We start from the raw sequence: 11,431 nt of genomic DNA, 5'->3' as shown, positions 1-11,431 counted from the left end.
GGGGATTTTGGGGGTGTAGGGTGAGTTGAGATTGGTTGGCTTGGAGGTGGATTAAAATAATATTAAAATATCTCATATGTATAACTACTAAAACTAGGTGTATCGGAACACTTGTGAAAACATCTCTAAAAATTATTTTCTGAGCTACTAGCATAAATGACACTAGTAACATATTTATTATGATAATAAAACATGTATAATGAGGCCTTAGCATTGCTAAAGTCACCAGAGAGTGCTGGTGCTAAGCTGCACCAGTAAATTGTGTACCCGGTTAAACCGGTTTTCTATTTTTAACTAAAACTGACCAGGTAACCTTATAATATTATTCAAGAAGCTTCTAATACTAATATAATGATAATATCATCCTATTATCTCTCTTCTCTCATAAATCGAGTCCGGTTTGTCAAACTGAGATTATTTACGAAAAACCGAATTAAAACTCCTAACCGATACGGTTCAAAAACTAAGTTCTTCGCGACTGCATTATCGAGCTTGCCTCGGGAAAGGTTCTAACTTAAAGATAACTGACAATTGGATTTTTGACGGTTTAGAATTTCACAAATGAATTCTCGTTGTAAAGTATAGTTTCTAAACCAATCACTAATCCTTTCATACAAAAAGTTGTTTGTCACAAGTACAAACCCCTAAAATTTATAAACCGAAGTATTTAAACCTCGGGTCGTTCTCCCTAGGACTTACAATGAAGTGTCTTGTTATCGGTTATGAGTTATTTTGGGGTTTCGGATAAGAAGCATGAAAAGTAAATGGCAATGAAAATAAACTAACAACTATAAAAGGCTCTTGGCAAGGTATGAAAATTAGAAGTCCTATCCTAGTTATCCCTTTTCAATTGTGATGAGACTTGTTCATTGCTACCACTTAGTTAACCCTCACTAATTAAAGGAAAGTCAAGTGGATGAATCGATTTAATTTCTCAAGTCCTAATCAACTCCTAAAGGAATGACTAGCTTTAAAGGCTTTCAAATCAATTAGCAATCTATCCAATTATCAATCAACAAAGGAATTAGATAACTCAAGTGTCACTAATTACTCTACCTAGGCCAAGAGGAACAAAATCTACACTAAAATCCCACCAAGCATTTCATCAAACACTTGGAAGGCACAAAAGAAAAGTATAGTCAATCACAACAAGAATGAATTCTAACTACAATTGAATGTAAAGAATTAACAACAACAATCAAGGAAATCACAATTATCATGAATTACCTCAAATTACATTATTGAAAGAAAACCAAGGAACAACAATATATCTAAAACAAAATGAAGAATTACAATTATTAAAGCACACAACTAGAAAGAGGAAGAGGAGAAGATTAAGAATTGGTAAATGAAAAGTGAATCAAAGCATGAGTTAAACCTAGATCTAAGAAGAGAGATTAACCTAAACCTAATCCTAATCCTAGAGAGAAAGGAGAGCTTCTCTCTCTAAAAACTAACTACAAAGCTAAACTCAACTAATTGGTAACTAACATCTAAAGTATGAAAAATCCTAAGTGATAATCATGATGATGCCTTCTCCTTAATCCTTCATCCTTTTATTCCTTTCCCTTAGCAATTTGGCGCCAAAATGGGCTCAGAAAACCTCTCAAATCGCCAGGCACGTGTTGCATTAATGAGGTCATGTGCCATCATCGGCGCGTGCGCGCATGGTACGCGTGCGCGTCCCTGGTCGATTCTGCAATGTGCGCGCGAGCGCCTTGTGCGCGTGCGCGTGCATGGCTGACTTTGCTTCTTTGACTTTTTTATGCTTCTCTCCACTTGTATGCTTCCTTCCTTGCTTCCTTTGATCCATGCCTAGTTTCAACCTGAGGTTACTAGCAAACACATCAAGGCATCGTATGGAATCAAACAGAAACTAGAATTCACCAAGATAAGGCTTAAAAAGCATGTTTTTACACTTAAGCACAATCATGGAAGAGATAACAAAACCATGCTAATTCTTAGGCTAAATGTGACAAAAGGTTATCAAAATGTTCTAAATTCAAGGCAAAACAAACCGTCAAATTGGGGTTTGTCAACCTCCCCACACTTAAGCCTTAGCATGTCCTCATGCTAAAATAAGAAGGAACTAAGGGGTATGGCATTTATTGAATGCAACTAAACTATATGAGTCCTATCTAAATGCAACTATCTAAAGCAATTGGAAATGCTTAGTTCAAACAAATCAATTCCCAAGAGAGCATGTGTAAGTACAAGAGCTAAGTAATAAGGACCAATTCCAAACCACAATTGTATTGAATTGTTAAAAGGAGTTCAAACTTGCAAGGATATAGATAATATAGGTGAATGCATGTAATTGGACTTTTGAACCCTCACCGGATGTGTATCCGCTCTATTTACTCAAGTGTTTAAGGGTTAATTCACTCAATTCTTTTCTAATCATGTTTTCCAAAATTTGATTTTCTTCTAACAATCAACATTTATTCAATGCGTGCATACATTCATCATGAGGTCTTTCATTTAGGTTGTAATGGGGTTAGGGTCAAGGTAGGATCATTTATGGTCAAGTGGACTAGGATTTGAATCTTTGATTAGCATAGACTTTCCCACCTAACCTAATTGATGACCTATACAAATGCGAGCTATTCTAACTACCCATTTTTCACTTTTTCTTACATACTCATGCATTTTTTTTTCATTTCACAACACTTATGCATTGATTCCTTTTTATTGACTTCACTTTGGGGCATTTTGTCCCCTTTTATTTTTTTTTTCTCTTTTTTCTTTCATTTTATTTTTCTTTTCATCATTATTATTTTTTTTCTTTATATATATATATATTTTTTTTTTCTTTTTCTTCTTTCAAGCTAAATACAAGAACATCAATGCATAAGGTCTCTACATTTGATTAATACATGAATATGTGCCCAATTCCTAAACATAAAAGTGTATTGCCCCTTTTTATCCCATCCAATGTTCCCAAGCCTCACCAACTTGAATAATACACACTCTCACTAGCCTAAGCCAATCAAGGATCCAAACAAGGACTTTTCATTGGTTTTCCGCCTTGGGCTTGTAATGAGCTAAAATAAGGATGAGTTGGTTAAGCATAGGCTCAAAATTGGCTAACAATGGAGAGTAAAAGGTTGGCTATTTGGGTAAGTGGCAAATGAAATAATGGCCTCAATCATATAAATGCACAAACACAAGAAATAAACGGATATATAGAATCAAGCAAATTAAGGATCACAATCATGGAAAGAGAACAATTTCACACAAGAATGGAAAATAAGTGGTTATAAAATGTAACCACATCAATAGGCTCAAGTCTCACAAGCTTGTGTTCTCAACTCAATACATGCTTCAAAAGGTATGAATTTCAAGTAAGTTTCAAAAATTTTCTTTCAATCAATTGGGTTAATGCCCTATATTTAAACTTTCTTGAAAAACCTCAATGTTTGACTAAGCATTGTTGTGATTTGAAAAATTCAAAAATTTTTCTTAGTTTACCCTTTTCTTTTTCACTCAAAACCAATTTCTTATGCAAAAAGGGTGACTAAGTTTTTCTTAAAACATGATTTCTAATCACAACCACAAACTAAAAGGAGAATATACAAAAGGAGATATGCAAAAATGTATAAAGGAAAATCAAACTAAAATATGGAATCTATCATCCAAAATATCTAAAAATATCCAGAAGCATCAAAATGTCTAAAATCCAAAATAAGCAATAAAAGTATCCAAAGCAAACTAGAAATGCATCAAAATATATACAAAAATGTGCAAAATGAGATAACTAGGCCGAAAAAAAAGTTCACCGGTTCCCGAATAATGCTACCGGTGCCCTCCCCACACTTAAAATTAAGCATCATCCTCGATGCTAAACCGGAGGATCAGTGGGAGGTACAACGATAGGCGCCGGCTCTGACTGTGGCTGTGGGACCGGCTGAGTCTCCTATGTCTGAGGTGGTGCCTCCATGTGTGCTGGCTCTGTAGTGTCAGGGGCAACCGGCTGAGCTGGTGCCTCCGCGTCCTCCTCCTGATGATCCTGCTCATCGGAGGCCGGAGAATCGGGAAGCGGAGGTAGCTCGGCGCCCAGAGAGATAAGGGCCTGGTCCATCCGATCCAAACGGCGTCGGACATGGTGCCGCTCTCGCTCCAAGAACCGGAAGAGACGCTGGACCAGGAGATATGTAGGCTCAGGTGCTGTCGGAGGGTCTGTAGATGGTGGAGGAGCTGCGGCTGTAGAAGATGATGGGCCAGCTGCAGGGGCTGGTGGTGAAGGTGTCCCTATGGCAGCCCGAGCCCGAGAGCGGCGGCTAGCAGGTGGCTTCTCGTGCACCCAAACACCCCAGGGGATAGTAATCTCCCTGTCATCGGCATCAGCTGGTGGTGGTCGCACATCATCATCTAACCACGGGACATCAGCCAAGGCTGCCATACTCGTGACCAAGGTAGGAAACGGAAGTAGGCCACGAATATGCGCCCGCCACATGCACTGTCGGATAAGTCTAGGGAAGGAGACATCCTTCCCTTCCATAACACACCCGATCAGCAGAAGCATCTCCATGGGGACCTCAAAAAAGTGGGTGGTAGGCAGGACGTAGTGGGCGAAGATCATCTGCCAAGTCTTGGCCTCCCTAGTCAAATGATTGAACAACATCCCCTTTGGCTTGGTGTTGCCCGCATCCATAACCCAAGAAGCCTCCGGTATCCCAATCACGCGCCGAAGCGCCTCATAATCAAAAGTCATGGTGTGGATGGCTATCTCAGCCTGATGATGGGCACACTGGTCATGTGGAATGTGTCGGCAATGAAGTGCCTCCCCAATGGCGGTCTCGGTGAGCAGAATCTCTCTACCCCTCACCTGAACTGAATCCAAGGTCGGACGGAAGAAGTTGCAGTAGAATTCCTTCACCCAAGATATATTGATGTCACCTAAGTCCCGGTCAACAAAATCAATTCCTAACTCAAGGATCCGACCATTAATGCGCCGTCTCACATCATTAGGTAGGAGCAACTTCTTCTCAACATTCAGCTTCGTGGTTCGATATCTAGAGAACCGAAGCTCACAGTAGAGATTGGGGAATTTGCCAGGATTGGTAGAAGGTAACTGCTGATTCTCTTTATCCTCGTCCTGCAAAGGATTCCTAGCATAGTTCTTGTAGATGGAAGGAATGGAGGGGGTAGAGTGTTTTCTCTTTTTAGAGGCGGTGGCTATGGCTTTGCCTTTATCCGACATCCTGAAAAGAATATGATAGAATATATAAAACATTTAGCATGTAACAAAGAAGACATGTTCAGGAAATCATTATCAAAGAGCAATCATGATGTTGCACTGAATATGCAAAAGTGAACAAGTAAGCATAAGTGACTGAACCAAAATCGTAATCTTCTCATTAAAGGTAACACCTCCTATGCAAAAGGCACTAATATCATCATATTCATGAAAGAATTGTTAAAGAGGGTGAAAAGTGAGTGTAAGTAAAATGGTGAAAGAAATTAGTGGGTTAGAAAAGTTGATTAGTGATATGGTGATATATAAGCTCAATTGAACGAGAAATTGCGGTTCATGTTCACGATGATTGTGCAAATCCGGGAAGTCAAAAAGGAAACGGAAATTTGCCCAAAACTGAAATAAAAATCAAAATGAAACTAATTTCCTTGAAAATCGGGCAGCATTCCGGCTTGAAATTGGACGTTCCCGGATAGCAGAGTAGCACAAACAGTAAGAAAGCAGCATCAATTAAGCACAGCAGCAGTGGTACAGCATTCAGGCAACAAGAAGTGCATAAAAAGCAGTCCAAAACCAGCATACAATATACAAACAGACAAACAGCAAGTAAGCACATACGGAGCACTTAGCAGGCCTAGAATCCTCTATCCAGTCCTAGCTACCTAACCGCAAGTATTTCTAACTAATCCTAACATACAACATTCCAATGCTAACTAACATGCAATTCTAGGAATTAACAAAAAAATGAGAAAGGGAAAATAGAAACAGAGATAGCAGAAATGGAGCAGGAACCTGGGAGCTGGGCCGAATAATAAAAAATGAGAAAGGGGATTGGGGTCGGAACGGAAGCAGCAGAATCAGTGAGGCTGGCCGCCGTCGGTGGTGGTGGTAGCGGCAGGGCGGTGAAGGAGAGTCGTTGGTGGCGTTCGGAGGCGTGCGAGACTGAGCCTAATGGACGGGTGAGAGAGAGATGGAGTGATGAGGGAAGGCGAGTCGCCGGCGGTGAAGGCGGCGCGGCGTCGAGGATGGTGGCGCGGTGGAAGGTTGGCCGAGAGGAGGAAGAGAGGAGTGAGAAAGAGAGGGAGAACGGGTGGTGGTGAGAGAAGAGGGGGGAAGAAGGAGGGGAAGGCGAGCAGTGATGGCGGCGGCGGGGGTGACGGAGTGCTCGCCGGAGGTCGGTCGGGAGGGGAGGAAGGTGAAGGATGGGGGAGAAGAGCTGGAACGTTGGAGGGGGGTTGCGCGACTGCGCAGTGGCTTCGCGAGCTAGGGTTATCCCAATTTTTGAATCGGCGCGCGCGCGCACCTTGCGCGTCCGCGTCCATTGAGAGAATCGTGGATCCTACGCGCGCGCGTACAACGCGCTTAGGCGAGGGTGAGTGAAATAGGGAAGGGCGCGTGCGCGTACCGTGCGCGCACGCGTGCATGGAGTTGGGCTAGGGGCTTAGAGTTGGCCCAACCCAGGCCTAACTCTCTGGAGATTGGCCTGGGAGTCGCGCTACTAGATCTGCGCGCACGCGGCAAGTACGCGTCCGCGTGCATTGAGGGGAATGGAGAACCACGCGTGAGCGTACAGTGCGCGTTAGCGTGGGGTGGCATATTAGGCAGGGGCGCGTGCGCGTACCAGGCACGCACGCGTACATGAGAATGGGCTTGAGGCATAGAATGGGCTTGAGGCACGCCCAACTCTCTGGTCCATGGCCTAGTTTGGTGGCACCGCGCAAGGACGCGCGCGCGGCAAGTGCGCGTCCGCGTACATTGACGAATTTGTGAAATGGCGCGCTGGCGCGATGCGCGCGCTCGCGCAGATGGGGTTGGGCCTAGGGCCTAGAGTTAGCCCAGAAATGGCTTAACTCTCTGTGGTTTGGCCCAATCATCTGCAGCAGCAAATCGGCGCGGACGCGGCAGATGCGCGAGCGCGCAAACTTCCAGGATCTAATAGTTGGCGCGCCCGCACGTAGTGCGCGTCTGCGCCCCTCCTTTTTTTTTTTTTGTTGCTGGGGCTCCCCTTAGTGTTCACAACTCTTATTCACTCAACCATCATAGAATTCACAAAAAATGCAATTTTCGATATTATTCATCTACTACTAAACACAACATGCATGTGACTAAGCTAATAATTAAATTGTACAAACAAATTTGTATGAAATATCTACCTACAATGGTAACTCAAATCACTTATTAGGCAAATTTAAAAGGGAATGGAAAGAGTTTACCATGGTGGGGTGTCTCCCACCTAGCACTTTTAGTTTAAGTCCTTAAGTTGGACATTTTGAGATGCTTATTGTCATGGTGGCTTATGTTTGTATTCATCCTTGAATCTCCAAGGATCTTTGCTCCTCAATTGGTTGACAGAATTTCCAACCATATTCATCAAACTTGGGCAAAGTTCTACCCAAGATATGAGTCCCCATAGTTGGTCTTCACATAGCGAACCGGGATCCCATATCTTGTCTTCACACCCATCCGTTAGTTGAGTTTCATGGTTTTGTCGGATGAGCGGTTGACATAGAGGTGATTGACTCATAGAATTCTCTTTACTCCACCAATGCTTCCTCCTAGATCCATATAAAGTAATTCTTGTCCCAACATCATCCCTATACCTTGAAGCTTTGACCTTGATGAGCCTAATTCCTAACTTGCAACCACTACACAACTCATTCTTGCTTTTAATTCCACAAAGAGCTCTAAGTTGTCCACCCGTTTCAATCAAACCATATTCAAGCGAGAAAGTGAAGCTTAAGGATAAGAATTTTACCCACTTGAAAGTTGTGTTGGATGGTAATTTGGGGAGAGAGGCTTCCCCACACTTAGACAATGCAAGGTCTACTTCCTTGTGCTCTTCTTTGTGTATTTCCACCTCTTTACGGGCTTCCTTGATTTCAACCTTTCCCTTTTTGTTACGTGGCTTGGTGTTATCTTCAAGAACTTTATCTTGTTTAATGAGAGGCGATTCAATTTTGGATAGAAATTCATTGATGAACGAGGTCATCTCTTGATCAACCTCTTCATATTCTTCAATTTCAATATACACCATGCCCTTCTCATCTTCCTTGGGAGGTTGTGCATACTCTTCTATAATTTCAACTCCATGTCCAACGGGTGAGGATTCCATTGTAGAGAGCAATTCATCTATGATTGAATCCATTTCTTGATAAACTTCTTCCAAGTCTCCAACGATGATATGCCTTGGGGGTTGCACACCTTCTTCAACTTCAATATCAAGCTCCTTGGAAGAGTGCTCCATGATGCTACATTCCCTTGGACTTTCAACATCTCCTAAATCTTCAACCACTTCTTCCTTTTCTTCAATGATTATAGGTTCCTCTAGTTGCTCCAATACAAAATTTAACAACTACACCTGTATTAGTACAACCCGACCCACAGAAACCTTTTGAAGTATACTGTGACGCTTTTCATAAAGGACTTGGATGTGTGCTGATGCAAGACAAAAATGTGGTGGCTTATGCTTCCCGGCAGCTGAGACCTCATGAACGAAATTATCCGATGCATGACTTGGAGTTGGCTGCAGTAGTGTTTGCTCTGAAGATCTGGAGACATTATTTGTATGGCGCTCAACTAGAAGTTTTCTCTGACCACAAAAGTTTAAAGTATATCTTTGACCAGAAGGATCTTAATATGCGACAGCGAAGGTGGATGGAGTTCCTGAAGGACTATGATTTTAAGTTAAGTTATCACCCAAGAAAAGCAAACGTGGTGGCAGACGCCTTGAGTAGGAAGAATTTGAGTATCTCTTGGATGATGATAAAGGAAGAGGAGCTACTTGCGGAATTTGAGGACCTTAAGTTGGCTATGACTGAGACGTCAAGTGGAGTCCGTTTGGTCCAATTGCATATAACACCAGATTTTAAGATTAGGATTCAGCAAGCACAAGCACAGGATTCAAAAATGATGACGATGGTGAGACGGATGAAAGTAGAGGAACCAGAAGCTGTAAGACTAAATCGTAGCAGTCTCTGGAGATACAAGAACAGAATTTGTGTGCCTAGCTCTGGAGATTTGCGGCAAAGGATTCCTGCAGAAGCCCATCAAAGTAGATTCTCTATGCATCCTGGAGTAACAAAGATGTATCAAAATTTGAAATAAATATTTTGGTGGCCGGGCTTAAAGAGAGAGGTAGCTGACTATGTCTCAAAATGTTTAACCTGCCAGAAGGTGAAGGTGGAACACCAGAAACCGTCTGGAACCCTGCAACCCTTAGAAATACCACAATGGAAATGGGAACAGATCACTATGGATTTTGTCATGACATTGCCAAGGACCTCAACTGGACACAATGCCATTTGGGTAATTATGGACAGGTTGACGAAGTCAGCGCACTTCCTTCTGATTCGAGTTGATTATACATTAGAAAGGCTGGCACGAATATATATTCAAGAAATCTTACGATTACACGGAATACCTTCGTCAATTATTTCAGATCGAGATCCAAGGTTTACTTCCAGATTATGGGGAGCTTTCCAGAAAGCATTGGGAACATAATTGCATATGAGTACAGCATACCATCCTCAGACAGACGGACAATCAGAGCGGACAATCCAGACATTGGAAGACATGCTAAGATCTTGTGTGATGGATAACCAAGGCAGTTGGGATAGGTATTTGCCATTGGTCGAGTTCGTCTACAACAACAGTTACCAACAAAGTATCGGGATGGCACCAGATGAAGCTCTCTACGGAAGGAGATGTCAGACACCATTGTGTTGGAATGACGACGGAGAAGCTAGTGTCTTAGGTCCAGACTTAGTGCAAGAAACTACTGAAAAGATAAAGGGGATTCGCCAGAAGATCCAGACAGCACAGAGCCGTCAAAAGAGCTATGCCGATAATAGACGTAGACCCTTAGAGTTTAGTGAGGGAGACCATGTCTTTCTTAAAGTAACCCCGACTACTGAAATAGGTAGAGCCCTTAAGACTAAAAAGCTTAACCCTCGATACATAGGACCTTTCCAAATACTTAAAAGAGTCGGTCTAGTAGCTTATCAAGTAGCCCTTCCTCCATATCTGTCAAACCTTCATGATGTTTTTCATGTCTCGCAACTTAAGAAATATATTCCCGATGAGAGTCACATTCTACAACCAGAGACAGTACAGTTACGAAATGATTTTACATATCAAGCATCACCAGTTCAGATCGTAGAAAAAGGTGATAAGCAGCTAAGAGGAAAAACTGTTCGCTTAGTCAAAGTAGCTTGGGGACAAAGAGGAGAAGAAGAGCACACTTGGGAACTGGAAGATAAGATGAAAGCTGATTACCCGCATCTATTCTCAGGTAACTGAAATTTTGGGGGCAAAATTTTCTTTTAGGAGGGTAGAATGTAACAACCCCGGTTTTCGAGTACGCGAGATCTTTTCTGAAATTACGAATTTTTCTGGAAGATCAGTAAGGGGAAAACCTTTGATATATCATCGAGTATCTCAATCCTCATTGTCATTATGTCATCTTTAAGTTAGAACCTTTTCCGAGACAAGCTCGATAACGCAATCACGAAGAACCTAGTTTTTGAACCGTATCGGTTAGGAGTTTTGATTCGGTTTTTCGTAAATAGTCTCAGTTTGACAAACCAGACTCGATTTATGAGAGAAGAGAGATAATAGGATTATATTATCATTATATGAGTATTAGAAGCCTCTTGAATGATATTATAACTTTACCTGATCAGTTTTAGTTAAAAACAGAAAACCAATTTAACCGGGTACACAATTTACCGGTTTAACAGAGAATTGTGTACCCGGTTAAACCGGTTTTCTATTTTTAACTAAAACTGACCAGGTAACCTTATAATATTATTCAAGAACCTTCTAATACTAATATAATGATAATATCATCCTATTATCTCTCTTCTCTCATAAATCGAGTCCGGTTTGTCAAATTGAGACTATTTACGAAAAACCGAATTAAAACTCCTAACCGATACGGTTCAAAAACTAAGTTCTTCGCGACAGCATTATCGAGCTTGCCTCGGGAAAGGTTCTAACTTAAAGATAACATAATGACAATGAGAATTGAGATACTTGATGATATATCAAAGGTTTTCCCCTTACTGATCTTCCGGAGAAATTCGTACTTTCAGAAAAAGATCTCGCGTACTCGAAAACCGGGGTTGTTACATTCTACCCTCCTAAAAGAAAATTTTGCCCTCAAAATTTCAGTTACCTAAGAATAGATGCGGGTAATCAGCTTTCATCTTATCTTCCAGTTCCCAAGTGTGCTCT

This window comes from Arachis hypogaea, chromosome 18, assembly GCF_003086295.3.
Source record: "Arachis hypogaea cultivar Tifrunner chromosome 18, arahy.Tifrunner.gnm2.J5K5, whole genome shotgun sequence".
In the NCBI taxonomy this organism is placed as follows: domain Eukaryota; kingdom Viridiplantae; phylum Streptophyta; class Magnoliopsida; order Fabales; family Fabaceae; genus Arachis; species Arachis hypogaea.
This window is presented reverse-complemented; position numbering follows the sequence as displayed.